Source organism: Notamacropus eugenii, chromosome 1, assembly GCF_028372415.1.
Source record: "Notamacropus eugenii isolate mMacEug1 chromosome 1, mMacEug1.pri_v2, whole genome shotgun sequence".
Lineage (NCBI taxonomy): Eukaryota > Metazoa > Chordata > Mammalia > Diprotodontia > Macropodidae > Notamacropus > Notamacropus eugenii.
Window position 1 is genome coordinate 662662035 of NC_092872.1, and position 18269 is coordinate 662680303.

General features: G+C 40.5%; 1 protein-coding gene across 2 annotated transcripts in view; it reads right to left on the bottom strand.

The window, feature by feature from the left end:
- EPAS1 (endothelial PAS domain protein 1) overlaps positions 1 to 18269 on the bottom strand; it is a 107110-nt gene that overhangs the window by 66287 nt on the left and 22554 nt on the right. The gene's annotated exons all lie outside the window — the stretch shown is intronic.

Consider the following 18269-nt stretch of genomic DNA (forward strand, 5'->3'; position numbering starts at 1 on the left):
ACTCCCTGCCCCCCAGCATGCTATGATTATGCAGTGGCTACGACTATGCAGTGAAATACGGTAACTAGTACAACTCTCCCATTATACATATGGGGAAACCAAAGCCTAGAGAGGTTAAGGACTTACTTAAGAGCACAAGTATTCAGTGACAGAGCTAGAATTTGAACTCAGGTCCTTTGATTCCACATTCAGTGCTCTTTGCACTGTGGTACCTCTCAAAGAGACCCTAAGACCCTCCTTGTCCAATCCCCTCATTTTTCAGAAGGGAAAATAGAGGCCCTAAGTTTGGATCAGAGCAGAGAATAAACCCCAGTTCTCTCCTGACTCCCGGGTCAGTGGGTTTGGTTTGGTTTTGGAAGATGCTGTAATGTGTTCTTCTGACTCTCACTGGGAGGCCTTCAGGCCTTCCAAAACATCAGCTCCTGGTCTCATGACTCTGGACAGGTAGGGGAGCAAGGGAGAGGCACCACTGGTCTTTCCAGGCACATTGTAGCCTCAAGCTCACCCTGTGCCACCTTGTTCCATTCAGGAGTAAGGTTTAAGAAGCAGAGAAGGCAAAATCGAAGGGGAAAATCAAGGTTCCTATGCTTGTGTGACTGGCTCCCTCCCTGACCTGGCTCCATCCAAAGTGCCCTGTCCTTTTTCCCAAGGGCAGACTATGCAGAGGGATAGATGAAAACTCCAAAGCTTGGAGAAGCATTTTCTGCTCTTGGCTCACAGGATGTCCAATACTTTCAACCTGGTCCTCTTGCCCAATCACCTTAAAATTTTCCCACCATGGGCCAACCCTCCCCATTGCCTTTCCCTGGCTATAGCTTTGGAAGCAGTGAAACAAAAACTGAAACACTTAAAGAAGAACCAAAGAAAAGAAAAACTGAAGAAAGATCTCTAGGAATTGCAGGAAAAAGAGGTAAAAGATCAGGTAATTAAATTTTTTATTGATTAACCATTCAGATTCTAGCATGTCCCTCAGCATCTGTGAACGTGGGCCTGTTGGAACATTCCTAGCACAGATATTCCCAAGTCGGAACCCTATCCCTCTCTCCTACATCACTTACTGGCCAATGCGGAGAAGGAATATAAAAGCACCAAACAAAGGTAGGGGAAGTGAAAGAGTCTCTTTTGTTACAAGCACTAAATACGGGAATAATCTTTGGGGCGCACACCATAAGTCTGAGATATCACTCCTGGTTCCATATTCTCACTGGTATTCTCAAATGGTACCCAAAGGATGGAAAACAAATTTGACCAACTATGCTCTGACTCAGAAGGAGCGATATTTTCTTCAAACTCCTTGCCTACTACCCACCAGCCCTCAGACTCTTTTTACCATCATAAAAACTTAAAAATAACTCCACTAATTGATAGCTCATTACATCTTGAGAAGAAGTGTAAATCACCAAACTTCTCCTAAAATACTGCTTCCCATCCTGTCATTTATTCCTCTGCGAAAAAAAAAAAAAACCAAATAAAATAACAAGAACAAATCCTACAGGGATTGTCAAGATTTAGGACAAAGATCATATTGGCATTCCAGGTTGTCCATATCCTGGGCCATCTCCGATCATCCTGATAAATATCTGGTTACTGGATTCAGATGGCTCTGGAGGAGAAGTGAGGCTGGTGACCTGCACAGCCCTCCCTCACTCAAAACAAAGTCAAGTGCAAGTCAAGTCATCATTTCTCTGATGGCATGGTCTTCTTCGGCAACAAAGGTCGAACACAACAACAACAATGTAGTTCCAACCTTTGCCTTTACACCCTCTTACTCTCCAATACAACCCGTGTTAGAGTCTTATTTGTCTACTACTCGCTGTTTCCTGAAGAAAAAGTTACCCATTTCCATACGTGTGCCTCAGCTCAGGCCATATGGCCTCACAGACCCTCTTCCTTTCCATCCAAATATAATCCATTCTTCAAGGTCCTACACTAGTCCTGATTCTTTTAAAAAGTTTCCCTGGGTCCTTCCCTCTCATGTTCCAACTCCCATTCACTTCTTCAATATGAGCCCACAAGCCTATACATCTCCCTCTCCTCCCTTCCTTTCCTTCTCCACACTCTAGTTCTCTCTTTCTTTCTTCTGAATGGGCATAGTCCTTAATGAAGTCAGTGTGTTATAATGGATTATATATACTGGGTCTGAAGTCAAGAGACTTGGGTTCAAATTCTGCCTCTAACTCTAATCATAAGGCCATGGCCAAGTAACCTAATTTTTTAAAATTCCAGTTTCCTCATCTACAAAATGGGGATAACATTATCTGCAATACTTTCCTCAAAGAGTTGTGAGGATCAAATACATTTATACACACACATATATATTTGCAATATCTATCTGTCTCTCTATAGGTATATAGATTTACAGAAATATAGATTTGCAAAGTGTATACATATAGATATAAATATAGATATGTGTGTATGTGTGTATATAAACTTTGCAAATCTTTAGGCACTAGATAAAAACGTCAGTTACTCTTTGTGACTATACTACCCATACACTGTCTTGCTTAGTACACTGGTTATATCTTCACATATACAAAGATCTTTGTCCACACCTGGAAGATTATAAACTCTTCCAGGGCGAGGCTTGGACCTTGGTCCCAGTTGGTATCTTCATCTATAGCTCCTAGCACAGTGACATGCAACAAATATTTTCTGATAAACTCCTCTAAGTCTTGTTAATAGAAGAGGAGGGAAATTAATGGATGAGTGGTTATGCTTCATTATTTCCAGATCATTGCGAATGAACTTGGGAGTCAGAAGACCTGGGTTTGAGTCATTCTGGCTACTAACTAATTTTGAGACCTTAAGTAAGTACCTTCCTTTCTCTGGAAGGAAGGAAACAAGCATTTACTAAGTGCCTATTATGTACCAGTGCTAAGTGCTTTATAAATATGACATCATTGGTTCCTGGGAGGAAGGTGTTATTATGATGCCCATTTTATAGTAAAAGAAACTGAGGCAGACAGAAGTTAAGTGACTTGCGCAGAGCCACATAGCTAGTAAGTGTCTAAGGTTGGATTTGAACTCAGATCCTCCTGACTCCAGGCCCAGAGCTCTCTCCATTGTCTCTGGTCTTCATAACTTCCAAATCAGTACTCTATCCACTGAGTCACCTTGTTGTTAGATTGTGGAGGGTCTTAGCTGCCTCTGGGCCTCAATTTCCTTACATCTGTGAAATGGGAGCATTGTGTTAAATTGTATCTAAGGCCATAAGGTGACAATAGGATCAAAGATTAAGACCAGGAAGAGATGTTACCTATCAATTAGTTCAGCCCTTTCATTTTAAAGACCAAGAGAGAAGCCCCTTACCCAGGAAGGACCCCTTCCAACTCTGACATTTCATGACTTTCTTAATGCTTTATGTTACAGTTCTCTGATATTTTCCATTGAGGAAAAAAACCCACAAGATGAAAATCATCACCAGACTAATCTTCCCCAAACACCATTTCCTCTCATATTTTAAGTATCTAGTGGCTTGCCATTACCTACAGGATAAAGAACAAATTCCCTGCTCTAACACTGAGCATCCTCCACCATTCAGGAGCTGGATGGTATAGTGGATAGAGTGCCGATTTGGAGTCAGGAAGACCTGAGTTACAGTCCTTCCTTGGACACTTCCTATCTGTGAAATCCTGATCAAGTCACTGAACCTCTCTCTGCCTCAGTTCCCACATTTGTAAAATGGGGGTACCTATACCTCTCTGGATTATTGTGAGGATCAAATGAAAATATAGGTAAAGTATTTTGCAAACCTAAAAGTACTACTTAAATGCTAATTATTATTGTGATGGTTAGTATAGCAGATATGCTTTGAAGATACTAACATGGAGGGGGATATTGGGATAAGTATGTCACAGTCCATTCCCTCAAATAGCTAAAAATTTAGTAGGGGAGATGATCCCAACATAATGCCAGAGGTAGAAAGAAATCTTGGAACTAGGGAGAGTCCTAAACCAGGAGAGTTGGCTTGAGAGTATAACATTCCCCATGCATGTCCCTTCACCATTACAGTTCTTGGTTTCCTCCGAAGAAAATCATTGAAGATCCTTCTAGCTCCCCAGTTCTATGGTTCTAAGCACCATATTCTGCCAAGACAGACCCAAACAGCTCTAGAATAAGAGTCCTTTGACATATCTGGCATTCTGAAATTGCCTTTCACTCAGGAAACTGAATTTACAGCTGTTCCTGCTGTGGATGTCACAGACTCAGTCCAGTGGAACCAACACTCAGGAGGAAATCAGACCTTTCACTGGATTTATCTAACAAGTCTTAACAAGAATACCCTTGTCCTTGGGAAACCATCAATGAGCTTCTGCTGAGGATATCTTCTTTGTGACACAGCAGAACCACCCATTGTTCAGCCAAGAGTTATCACACATCTGAGGGACACCCCTTAAGGTTTGATTTCTGGTAGGAAGTGCTGTGGAGGATACTGGGATCCTGAGAGTTCTGGCCAAGAGTTCCCTTCCCCCTGCCTCTCAGGGATGTAACACTGGGACTTAGTAAGAGTCCAACCCCCCAAAAAAGGAGTCTGACACCGGACTATCTCCTCAAATTAGGAAATAGGTCTTGAGACCTCAAAATAGACCATCTTCTCTTGGGCCAAGCTTTGGTTTCAAAAAATCTCTCTCCCCTGCCTCTCAGACAGGAAGGGGTTAACATGTTCCAGAAACTCCCCTTATCTGGCCAGGCTGATGGGGACAAACCTCTGCGCCAATGGTTCTATCAATTTTTCTGCAAATTACTTTTATCAGAGATAATTTTGCTTTTTATTTCATTACCCAGACAGCAGACAAAGGAGAAAATAGGCTGATTGTTTTTTCTCTTCCAAACAACACTTGTACTGTCCATTAACACTGACAGATGACAGGGGGCTGAGGCTCTTCAGCCACATTTTTGAGAGGTTTTTGTCACAAGTACTCCAGGCTTAACCCCTGTGCCTCCTCAGGTGTGGGCCGGACAGGAGGCTGCTTTCTAGCATGTCTCTCAAGCTAATGCAAGGCTCATGTTTGTCACCATCAATTTCATTAATGTGGGAGAAGAGACACTTGGCTGTCTGGTTGTCATCCCACATGTTCCATCCCACTCCCAAAAAGAAAACAGTTGTATAACATTTAAGTGAGAAAGGGCAAGGTGGGGGAGGGAGAAAAAGAGAGAAAGAAGGAAAGAGAAAATGCTAGTATTATTAACTCTTCTTTGTGGAAAGCAATAATTAACAAGTGAGTCATCTGCAGAATAAGGCTCTTGGCGGGGTAGGGGGAGAGAAAAAAATCCCTTAAAGTAAAGCCTCAGTGAAGGTTTGCAGTTGATTAAACTGTACTAGAAGATCTCGTCCTAATTATTTTCATAACTTTGTTGAGAAGCTCCAGCTTTCCCTGACCCTGTAGTTCTGAGTGGTAAACTATGGTTAATCTCTCCATTCCAAAAAAGACATGGTGTTCTATATTTCCCAGTTCATTATTTTTCCTTGAGAAGGGCAGTCCTATAAAAATGCTAGACTTGGCCTCGTCACTGTAATTATCTCAGATTATTCTAAAGGTTTGGCCACATGAATTTAGCTTTTCCCTATCAACTCCACAGTCCTGGGTATATACTGTGAGGGTGCCCCATCAGAGACTGAATCCTGGACTGGGTGAACATTGGCTGACCCACCAGGGCATTTCTTCTATTTTTATATTCCTTCTGCTTTGACAATGGGATGATTGTGTGGATACTACAGGAGGTGATTATCCCCATGGGCAGGAAGCCCACTTTACCACAAAGACCTGGTCTCAGCTCGGCAAAGTCTTCTGAGGTCACCCTTGCCTTTTTCTATTCCAGAGAGAATCTCATGGAAACCTTAATGTCAGAGGGATACCTGCTCTATATGAGAGCTCATTTCAAGTATTCCCAACCTCCCACCACCATTTTAAGATGAGCTACCCCAGGAATGGGGAACCTGTGGCCTCAATTCTGAAGTCTGGATTCCATCAAAGGACTGCACTTGAGGACCTAGAGGGTCACATGTGGCCTCCAGGTCACATGTTCCTCACCTACACCTAAATGCAAATATCACCTGCCATGCTACATTCTGCATATAGTCTTTTTCAGTTTTAATGAGCACCAGTTCTATGTCCAGTCTTATGCTGTGGAGGGAGACAGAGACTTTGCCCTTGGGGAATTTACAGCCTAGTAATAGGTACCCATACTGTTGGCTTCCATCAAGGGAAGAAATACTCCTTTCTCCTGATGGTCCTCAGATCTTCCATGGAGTTAGGAATGAGTGGTGAGAATGGAACAGACGTGTATCCAAAGGAAGGTTAATCAGAAGAAGGAAGATGATTTTAAAAGCTGGGACTGATTAATAGAGGGGCATCCTTCTGAAGATGGAAAACCGGAGGAACTTCGAGAAACAAAAAGGAGCAATTAAAATGCAACCAATCTACTTCTTACGACAAACACATGTGCTGCCCTAATTATTCTGTGACAACAGAAAGCAGCCCCTGGTTAAAAATAAGGTGGTTTTTCAGTCATTCAGTGAATGATTCATTACAATAATTGTAGGTGGACACTAGGGGGATTGGGTGGTAGTGAATGAATAAACTGAGGTTTGCAATATTTTGTATAAGGTGGGCAGGACCAACACATAGAAATCACAGACGATTTTAAAGGAAGAATTATTATTCTTAGAAGGATCTTCAGTGTGGACTAAAAAAGACCACTGGAAAGAAGAATATACTGTGTATAGCCTGTATCAGATTGCATGCTGTCTTGGGGGAGAGGGGAAATTTTGGAACTCAAGAGCTTATAAAAAGTGAATGTTGAGAACTAAAAATTAACTAATTTTAAAATGTGTACTGGGAAGTATGATCCATAAATTCTTGCTCTGATGTAGGCGCCAACCAATCGCACCCCTCTGACTTTCTTCTGTCAAAATGGGATAAGGCTTACAGCCCTCTTTATGATTCACAGATGATCTTGGGGTGGAAGCTATGACCTGTAGATCGAAAGGAATTCCACCATCCTTCCTTTGTTCCTCTTAGCACCTTAAACTACTCCCTGATCATCTAAAACCAATTTCTAGCTACTGCTTGTTTAAAGGAAAATATCTCAAAACAGCATGTCTTTGAAGGGAATCCTTTTGGGGATAGCCTTTGTTAAAATAAAAGAAACGTACCTTGATCTACAACGCCTATCAACTTATCTATTTTCCCCTGATAAAATATAAGCTCCTTGGGAAAAGAGGCTACTTCATTTTAGTCTTTGAATCCAGGCACATCATAGGTACTTAATCAGTGCTTATCTACTATTAAATTCCTAAGACTTCTTCCCTCGATAGTCATCGGCTGAGTTAAAAAATGAGATATTTTTCAGAGTCTAATTAGGAATAATATTTATTCCATAGGTTCAAGGGTAACAAAAATTGGTTCAATTCCACTCTACCTTCACCCATCAGTTGACCCACCAGCGCACTGATGAGAGGATGCCTTCTCTTGTTATGAGACTCACATCCATGTCCTCTTGTAGGTCCTCCATGCTAACACACCCATTGTGCAGAAGCCTTCCCCTCAGTGGCTGTTGTTGTTATTTATTTTGACCTTTTACCAGAGCAACACAAAGGCTATATATCAGCTTCCTCTTCCTCTTGTTACCTGACCAGCCCCATCTTTTTGCTATTACATTTATTATTGCATTACAGTAATTACAATATTATTATTTTATATATATATATATAGTATGTATATTGCATATATATGATAGTAATTACAATATCATTATATTACATGACAGCTATTACATTTCCTGAATGATATCCTTTATACAACTTTTGCTCATCACTGGAAATATTAGGTAGCATGTTTATACCCAGCATTGGGTGTCTTTATCCTTATTCATTTGAAAGAAAATAATTTTTTCTTTGAAAGTAAGGGGAGGGAACCTATTTGCTAGAGTTGTGGGATGTAAATGGAAAACACCTGAGAATTTCAGAGATTGGGTCAATGATTAAAGTCAACAAGACCTCTAGGCCCAGACAGTCAGTTAAAGTGAGGGGGGAAGTGGGGGCACTCTTTTTGCTTTCATTAAAACTAATGAATTTAATCTGGCTCTTCATCTACATGACTCAAGGCTCTTCTTATCTCCTTGTAGGTCACTTCTCCCATCCCCACCCCACAAAAACAAACAAACAAAAAAAAAACCAAATCTAAAATTTTGTCTTTTTCATCCTCAGTTCCATTCTGGTCGATGACCAATTTGAAGTATACGGTAGAGATGGCAGAAACTTAGGGATGCCTTTCCAAAATTCTCCTGATCTGATTCTTTTCTGTCTGTAGAGGCCCAGCACGTTTCATACTTTATGCACAGTCCCTGACTACTCAGTTCAGGGTGGCCTTCCCTTCCTCAGGATGGATGATATTTTTGGTCTGTTTTGGTGTGGGAGTAGGCAGGTTACATGAGGATGGTGAATGAATGGAGTTACTGGAGTGGTGACCCTAGGTTGGCCTGTTTCTCCCAAGATCCACCTACTTGTCCCCAAACCCCTCAAAGGCATAGGCTGAATGATCTGCTGGGTGGCTCTCTCTACTCTTCTCCAACTGTCTCCTCCATCCAAGTGAATTGGCTTCAAGTGTCATGATTCCTAGTTTCTCGAAGATTCTCAGTTGATGTCCTTAGCCTTTGCTTTTCTGGACTGAAGAATCCTAATTTTAAGATTCTATCCTCATGTGTATACTGACTACATCTTAACGTGGACTAGAGGGCTTGATTCAGAGGATCAAGCGCTAGATAGTTGTGTGAATTTGGACAGGTCATTTAATCCCTTTAAGTCTCAGTTTCTTCATGTATAAAAAAAGAAAGATAATACTTCTACCACCAAATCTCACAAGATTATTGGGGAGAAAGCACTTTATACTAAAGTACCAATTAAACACATAAATGGAAGCTGCTAACTGGACTACATGGCTAAGCAAAATGACATGGTAGTAGACCCACTGAAATAGAATTGTCTTCCTAAGCTTAGCTTTGTCTCTAGGGCTAGAGGGTAGTTTTTTGCAAACAGAAGGAATACCTTTCATAGGAGCATGGATCTGTCTCATGGATTTAAAACTATCTTTAAAACCATGTAGGCCAACCCTCTCATCTAAACAACCAAGAATTTAAAGCCCAGAGAAGCTCGATGACTTACCCAACCAAGGTCATGCATTAATAATTTGTAATGCATTTATCACAGTGCCTGGTACCTAGTAGGCTATTTATAACTATTCATTATTATTAAGTGACAAAAGTAGGATTTGAACTTAGCTCCTTTGGCTCTAAATCTAGTGCTCATAAGGGGTATATCATATACTTAAAGTGCTAACTCATATTTATAAATATGAGCTATAATATATATTTAGTGCAGTGGTATCAAACTCAAATAGAAATGGGCTATTTGAAATGGTGTATAGGCACCAAACCATACACAAGGATCCCTGAAAAAGCCACATGTTGACTTAGAAAACCACATATTAACATTATCTATGTTCTATGTGTTTTTATTTATTTTGTAAACTATTTCCTAATTATGATTTAATCTGGTTCAGGCAGTACTTGACTGTTCTGGCCCACAGGCAGCAGGTTTGACACTTCTGAGGTCTTATCTTCCCCTGTCTTGGAGGGGTGAGATCTGGATTGGAGGAGGGGTTAATTTTCAATAGGTAAAGGAAGGAAAAACAACTTGGATCTAATAAAAATGCCAAAGAAAGTAGCTAAACTCTTAGGATGCTCCCTTCAGAGTCCCAGGTCTTTCTTTCCATAAAGCTAGGCAGGATATTTTTAAGTTTATTCAGTCTAATATCTTAGACTCTATACAGTATTTATATGCCCCTTAGAGCCTTGCACTCTGTTATTGCTGTTCAGTCATTTTTTCCAGTGGTGTCCAACTCTCTGTGACCCCATTTAAAGTTTTCGTGGCATAGATACAGGACTGGTTTGCCATTTCCTTCTCCAGCTTATTTTACAGATGAGGAAACTGAAGCAAACAGGGTTAAGTGACTTGCCTACATTCACACAACCTGTAAATGATTGAGGTCAAATTTGAACTCAGATCTTCCTAACTCCAGGCCTGGCTTTCTATCTACTTTGGCTTCTAACTGCCCATCCAACTCTCTCACAAGGCACAGTCACTTCCCAAAGTAGGTCACCTTGCCCCTCATCTCTTGTCCTATTCAGCAACCTGTAATTTTTCAAAGTGGGAGTAAACCCCAGCTCAGCCTCTGTCTCTTTGTGACAGTGAACAAAGTCAGTTTCTAATCATCGTGGACTTCCTAAGTAAAATAATGACCTTGACGAACCCTAGGTTTTCATAATTGAAGTACTAATACGGACAAACAGCCTCAGTATACACCCATCAGGAGACAGTAACTGAGGTGAGAAGCCTCAGGCGGTATTATGCAAATAGAAGAGGAGGCCGACGAACATAGCAGGTAACAAAGGAAAAAAAAAAAACAAAAACAATGAGCCACATTCTCCCCGGAGATTCGGCTGCTTAGAATTAAAAAGCTTGATTCCTTCAGCGGAAGAAATGGTGAAGGCAGTTTCTCAATTTGCCTACCAGAGCCTGATCTAATCTCTAGAATAATTTTGGCACTACACTAGACATTTCCAAGATGACCTCTAGGACCTGATCAAATTTCTTCTGTGTTACCGTAGTTCCAAGAACTTTTTTTCTTTTTTGCAGTAGTCTGAAATCTGTGATTAAGTGACTGAACCAAAAATCTATGACTGATATTGATTGAGACTGCCTCTCATTTCCTTTAAAGTTTCAGGGCATCTTATCACTTTCTCTAAATTACATGGGATTGATTTACTGTACCCCATCCTTATACTTGGTAGTATACTAACCTAGAAGAGGGAAGGCTGCTCCCTCTGGGTGGCTAAACTTCCTCTTCAGGGATAGCTGAGTCACTGGGAGGAGCTACAGCATTCTGAATGCTGAGACTTATCTTTGTCTCTTGCTGTTTCAAATTGAAATTCATCCTTTTCCTGAGCAACAAAGAGCCCCCTCCCAATTATTTCATTTCACTCTGGAGACAGCTCTCTTAAAGACAGATCATGCATGATAAGGACAATTTCTTTGGCAGAAAGCCATCACTACAATGTAATCATTCACTCCATTCACTCCTTAACTAGACTGCACAGTAGTTTCCCTTTCAAGAGGGATGAAGAATTTGTCTCAATAACCGATGGATCACTCAGTTGATATTGATTGATCAATATCAGTCTTAGATGGGGCTCTTTTTACTTTCTCTTCCCTACTGAGTATTTACAAACAAAACCAACCCCTAATAAAAAAATAACAATTCTGAAAATTAGTGTAGGAAGATTTCTGTTTTCATTACCAAACTATTTTATCCCCCCAAATGAAAAATGGCAGCCATAGATCCATGGTAAATATCCAGGTTGTTAAGCATAAAACCTCTATTCTTGATGACTTGGCAAGCAAGAGCCAAGACGGCAAGCACTGAAGTTATTTCAAACACTCCCTTATCAGCATTGTCACGTGCACTCCAGGAATCACTTGAACAGATTAATAAAAAAGGAGCTGGATTGCCACCAGGCAACTGAAGGGAGTGGTCCACAGCAGAAAGAAGGTTCATCCTCAAATCAGAGAACCTGGGTTTGAACCTCACTTTTCCACTGACTATCTGTATGATCTTGGGCAATTTCACCATTCACTTTGGAGGCTTGTCTCCTCATTTTTAAAATGAGAGGGATGGAATAAATGATGTCTAAGGTACTTGTCATTTTAAATATATTATCTTAGGGATTTTTTTGATCTGGTCCACCTGCCGTCTCAGCTCAAAAAAGTCAGGCACTTTCTGCTCCAAATAATCATTACCTGACTAGAGTAGCATTTGTGTGTTATCTCTTTGGAGATGTCTCAGTGGGGGTACACTTTTGGGTCCTTTTCCCAAGGAAGCAATCAGATTATAAAGCCATAGAATGTTAGAATGGAAAAGGAACTTAGAGATCATCTCGTTCAAGCCTTTCATTTTACAAATGAGGGAGCTGAGGCTTAAAAACAAGTGAACTAACCAATCAGTGGCAGGGTTGAGATCTGAATCCATGTCTTTTGGTTCCCAAATCAGAGTTCCTTCTACTATGCCATACTGCCATGGTTGATGGTCTTAACCCTAACTTCTTGTCCCTTGTTCCCCTAAAAAACAACCCCAAAAATACATCTGTAAAAAAAAAGGAACATTATGAAAATATTCCCAAAAAACCCTCAATCAAATGTTATTCAACATACACTCATTTAGTCATTCGACAAACATTTATTAGGCATCTATTGTATGCAGAGCACTGTGTCATGGAAGATAAAAAGAATTTACACAAAACCATCCCTGCTTTTATGGGGTTTACTTTGTAGAAAAGGGTAAGACACAAACATAAATAATTATAATTAAATACAACATCATATGATAAGTGCATAAGTATATTGGAAAACAAAATGACTCCATGAGATCCAAGTCTTGAGGTCATTTTAAACTGAAGGGAAATCAAGGAAGAATTCCTAGAGGATGTTGCACTTGAGTTGGGCTTTAAAGCATCAGTAGGAATTCAATAGGAAAAAGGGGGCAGGGTCGGACTCAGAGGATATACCAGGCAATAAATAGGTATACCTACCTCAGTAGGGAACTGCGTAGGTAAGGACATAGAGGCAGGAAACCACAAGATATGTATAGGGACTGGAGAGCAGTACGGTAAATAACTCCTCTTAGGATTAAACAGAGTCAGACCCATCAAATAGGAAATAGTGAATAGTCCAAATTCTAAATTGTTATTCCTGGGAAACCTATTCTAGATTCTTTTGTAGACAGCATGGGAGAGAAAGACTAGCAGCAGCTAACTGTGTTCAGTGAGTGGCCTGGCCTGGCTTGACCTCCTAGGGATTTCCTGTTTCCACGTGGAAAGCTAGTCTGTCCTGGGGTTAAATGCCAGACTTTTTTTAATTACTTAAAACTGCCATGGTAACATACCTGAAATAAACTGTATACTTGTCAACTGAAATTCTCCTTTTTGCTGTAAAGCAAAAGCCTGATATTGAACTGGAATGAGAAGCGAGTCATGCTGGGTCCAGCCTACCACTGGCTCCACCGGCTCCACACTAATCCCCTTTACAGTCCTGAACACCAGCGTTTACTGGTTTTGGAATGCTACCACCCCCCCCCCCCCCCCCCCAACCCCTCTTGACATTTAACAAGCCAAAAGGCTCCAAACAGAGGCCTCTACCTCTCCTGTAAGGACTTTTATATGAAGAGATTAGTTTTCCACTTACGTAACCCCTTTAATAAATGGCTTAAAAACTTATATTGTAGAAAATCTTGGCGCCTTGGAGTTGCCAAGAAGTGGCCATTTTTCATGCAAACCATCCCCTGCCCTTACCCATTGCTTGGAATTGTAGCCAGGATAAGCCAAAGTGGACCTTGCTATGTTTTTCTCCTTTGGCCTCCCAGATGGATAACAGGATGGACTGTCCCTCCACCCCATTTCCTTCTCCCTCCACCTCTCTCTTACTATGGCTAGAGGGAATTTTAAAATGCAAATCAATAGTGGTCCTGGGTCCCAAGAATCCAGATGCTGAATCTCAGCTGGTATTCACTAGCTGAGAAGGGCCAGAGTTCTGTTAGCAAGGTCACCCGAGGTAGTGAAGGGTCAATCACAACAAGGTCTTTTTCCCCACCTATAAGGGGAAGAATGCCCTGGGAAGGACTCATTAGAGGTTTTCAAGGTTATATCCTTGAATGCCTATTCCAACTGGAGCTTGGGCTTATCTAGAGATAACCCCTGGGCAGCCTTATCTCAGGGGATCTTCTTTCCCTCCCTCCACCTACACCTTCCTGGTTAAGTACTCCTACTTTCTCATCCTTCATTATCGCTTCTCACCAAGAAGCAATTAAGCAAAGATTTAAGTCACTACTTCATACAAGTACCTAAATCTTTACCTATATGTATGTTTTTATGCGCGTGCACACACACACACACACACACATCCACCCACACAGATGTATCAAGGTTTTAAAACAAATTCTGCATGTTCAGTTTTGTTTCCTTAACATCTATTCTATGCATAGTCCTGGGCTAAGTATTGTGGGAAATTGCCCCACTTCATATCCCTAGCACTTAACAGCATCTAACATACAGTAAGTGCTTAATAAATGCTTGCTGACTGACATAAAAGAAGGAAAATACCTGCTTTCTGCTCTAAGGAGCTAATGGTCTCATTGGGCAGACAATTCAATTCAATTCCCCATTTATTGAATGTATGAGGATGGGCATCATGGGACACTGACAAAGATGTTGGATTGGTCATCAGAGAACCTGATTTCAAATTCCAGTGTTGCTACTTACTTACAAAGAGTGAGTATTCTTTGGCAAGTCATAATCTCTGGGTCTCAGTTTCCTCTTCTGAACAGTGAGCTAGACTAAAGACCTCCCTTCTAGTTCTAAACTTATAATTCCATCTCAGTCAGTCAACAAGCATTCATTAAGAACTAACCATGTGCTAGGCATTGTGCTAAGTATGGGGGATACAAAGAAAGGAAAAAATATGGCCCCTTCCCTTAGGGAGCTCACGTCTCATCTGTAAAATGAAGGTCTTGGATCAGATAGTCTCTGAGGCCCCTTCATTATGAGTGCCACAATCTGCCATAATGCCATGGTGATAAATGTGTGTTGACTGACATTATAATAATTATTCAATTTCAACACTTGCAAAGATCAATGTAGGTACTTCCTGCCCTGAAGTAGACTGCAACCCTTCCTTTGATTCTTCAAGATTCTCAGTGGACTGGGTATCATTGTAGGTAGCAAGGTATTTAAGCAAGGGCTCAAGAAAACAAACTCCTGTCAGACAGAGAAAGTCAGATGCCATCTTGCCTTATCTCAGCTTCAAATTTAAGGGCTCTTGCTAAGGATGATGGTTAATTTGATTGCGAAGACAGGACAAAAGACTCATACCTTAATACATTACTATTTGTACATTGTTATAAGGTTTATAACCAAGTGTTTTTCTTTTATTGTGGTTATTTAGTCATTTCAGTCATGTCCAGCTCTCTGTGACCCCATTTGGGGTTTTCCTGGCAAAGACACTGGAGTGGTTTACCATTTCCTTCTCCAGCTCATTTTACAGATGAAGAAACTGAGTCTTCCTGACTTCAGGAGAGGCCCTCTATCCACCGTACCACCTAGCTGCCCTCAAATTGTGGCAAACTGGGTTAAGCTATGTGCCCAGGATCACATAGCTAATAAATATATGAAGCCAGATTTGAACTCTGGTCTTCTTGATTCCAGGCCCAGCGCTTTCTCTATCCACTGTGCCACCTCACAACTTTGTAAAAATACATCGTATAAGGATTATTAACCCCCTTTTATAGATGAGGAAGTTGTTTAAGAAGGTTAAGTTCTTCTACAATTATTCAGAGACACCTGACCCCCAAACCAGTGCTCTTTCTAATAAGACCATTACTTTTACCACTCCATGATGTGCCAAAGTTCATGCAATTTTTCTCCACTGGCTTAAACAAGGATAGATTACCAGGTGGACAATGCGTAGCAGGTTTATTTTGGACCCCAACCAAGGAGAAGTAGTGACCACACTATCAAAGGCCTTCCTTAGAAAGCTGCCCCACAGAAGATCACAGAGAACAGAGCTAAAATAGCATTCCAGCATAATAATATGTAGTAACAGAAATAACCACATAGCATTTCTCCCACTTCCCAAAAGTCAATATTCTCAAACAGGATAAGGGAAAGGGCCAGGGATTGTCCATCATTCCCAGATTCCAGATGGAGGCAGAGTGGCATAGTTAATGAAGAGCTGGTCTTGAAATCATCAAGACCTGAGTTTCCTTCTTCCCAATTTTCAAATATTGGCAACATAAAAAAAAATATTGGCAACATAACCCTGAACAAATTACAATCTCTCAGTGCCCCAGGGTAACTCTTTATCTAAGACCTAAACAGCAGAACAGATCCTGATATGCATTGGTAGATAGAGTTTCCCCCTTGGGAAGAAGCTCCATTGATGGAATCCTTGGTCCAAAGTTCTAGACTTCTTTAGGAAACATACCTGGCCCCTAAATTCCAGATGTATAAACTAAGGCTTTCTCTGGTAGTCTCTGACACCTCCCACGCATATAATGAAATGTCAAAGGCATCTGATTTAGTGACATATGGAGGACCAATATTTGAAGATGTATTTCTGTTGAAAACAAATGGGGAAAGAGTTAAATGCCCCACAGCATATCTTCTTTAAGGATTCTGCGATATCCTATATATATCAAAGGTACATTTTTTTTTTTCAGTGTTGTCTTTCCTTTTAGCTCCCTGAGGGTAGAGACTGCTTTTTTGTGATTTTTGCCTTTCTTTGTATCCCTGCATTTTAGATCAATACCTGACAAGAAACGAGCCCTCTTATGGCAATTCAAAGATAAATCATTTAGAGCAAGAGTTCTTAACTTTTCTGGAAGGGTCACAGAACTCTTTGTCAGACTGATGAAGTCTATGGACCTCTTCTCAGAATCATGTTTTACAAATGTAAAATCAAATACATTGGATTACAGAAGAAACCAATTGTATTGAAATATAGTTATTACAGTTTTTAGAAATGTAATGGATACAGGATTAAGAACCTTTCCCCTGTTTTGAGAATTAATATCCCTAAATGATGCTCCAAGTAAATTTCTGGAACATGTAGCAAACACTGCTTCCCCAGCCCCCTAGTCCCCAGCTTTCTCTGAAGGATCAAGCCAGGTGGCTACAAAACTTATACACTACTATACTGCTGTTTGATGTCATTCAAGTTTATCATATTATCATGGCTCTCCAAACAAAAAGAGATATTTAGCTATTGTTTTCCAATGAGCCAGAGGCTTCAAAAATTCCCATCCTCCTTTTGGTTAGTGAAGGTTGACTTCATCCTCCCCATTAGCCAACAAACTACTATTAAAAAAGACATTTATCAGATTAACACTGAGCACTGCAAAAATCATCTGCAGGCAGCATGAATTTTTCCACGTAGGGGTTGTCATAGCAACAACAGCTCTCCGTTCATTGTACCAAAGTATCAATTTCAACAAAGTCTTGTTTCATAAAACTGAGGTCCAGTTTGGTATTCCTCCCCTTCCTTCCCCATTAGGGTGGCCCCACCCCAGCCTCGGACCATGACTGCTTACGCTCAGGAAGAGTTACAGTTTGAGGTAAAGACCATGAACAAATTGAGGGCTACTTAGGAAACCATCTGCATTTCTACCCCCAGTGTAGACACAGAAAAAGAAAATCAACAGTGATAATTTCATCCATTTTGAACATAGCTCCTTCCTAACACACACACACACACACACACACACACACACACACACACACACACACACACACACACACGCGCGCGCGCATCAAAAGGTGATTAAGCCCAGAAATTTGAATAGCAGTTTGGCCAGAAATTCTAGAAAAAGGATTACTGGGTGAATCCATACGAACAGGGAGTATAATTAGAAAAACTGTTATATAAGATAATTTATATAGATAGCAGACAACCTGGAAGATATTCCTTCACAGACACTAAATTTTGTTACAAAATATTGTTTTCAGAACCTGGAAAAGAGCTTTTAAACCAATGTGCTAAAGCTGATTAGCTTTATCAAGGGTTTAAATTCAGAAGATATCTGATAATCTCAAAGCAGGGAGCATAGAGAGCCCTAGGAAAACAATTTTCTTCTGAAGCTTAGACAATTATGCCCATTTTCAAATTAAGCCTCCAGATGAAATCAAAGAAACCTAGTAATCCAATTTTAAAACAAATCCTTAAGAGCCTAGAAAGAGAATATAGAACAGGAACAGTGGAAGAGAGAGTTTTATTTGAGACCATAATCTAATCCTCCCTACCACCATCAACCAAACTCTCCAAAATGGCCAGGAAGTTGCTAATAATTAGCCTTAGGAAAGTATGACTATAAAATGCAGCAGCATGTTTTACTGACAGCATGCTCCTCAGCCGCAGAGCCAATTTTTATCATATTCCATTTTTAAGCAATTTGTACGCTACTCTTTTTCCCTTTTATTTCACTAACACATAAACATAACCTGTAAAAATCAGAGGAGGAAAAAAAGGTGACAATTTGGGTGTGGGGGCATTATAACTGGCTATAAAATTTTTAAAAGGCATTGACAAAATAAAATAATAAAGCCAGCTTAGTAGAAAACCATGGCATAGGAACACTGAGGGAAAACTAGTTCTGCCAGCAATTATT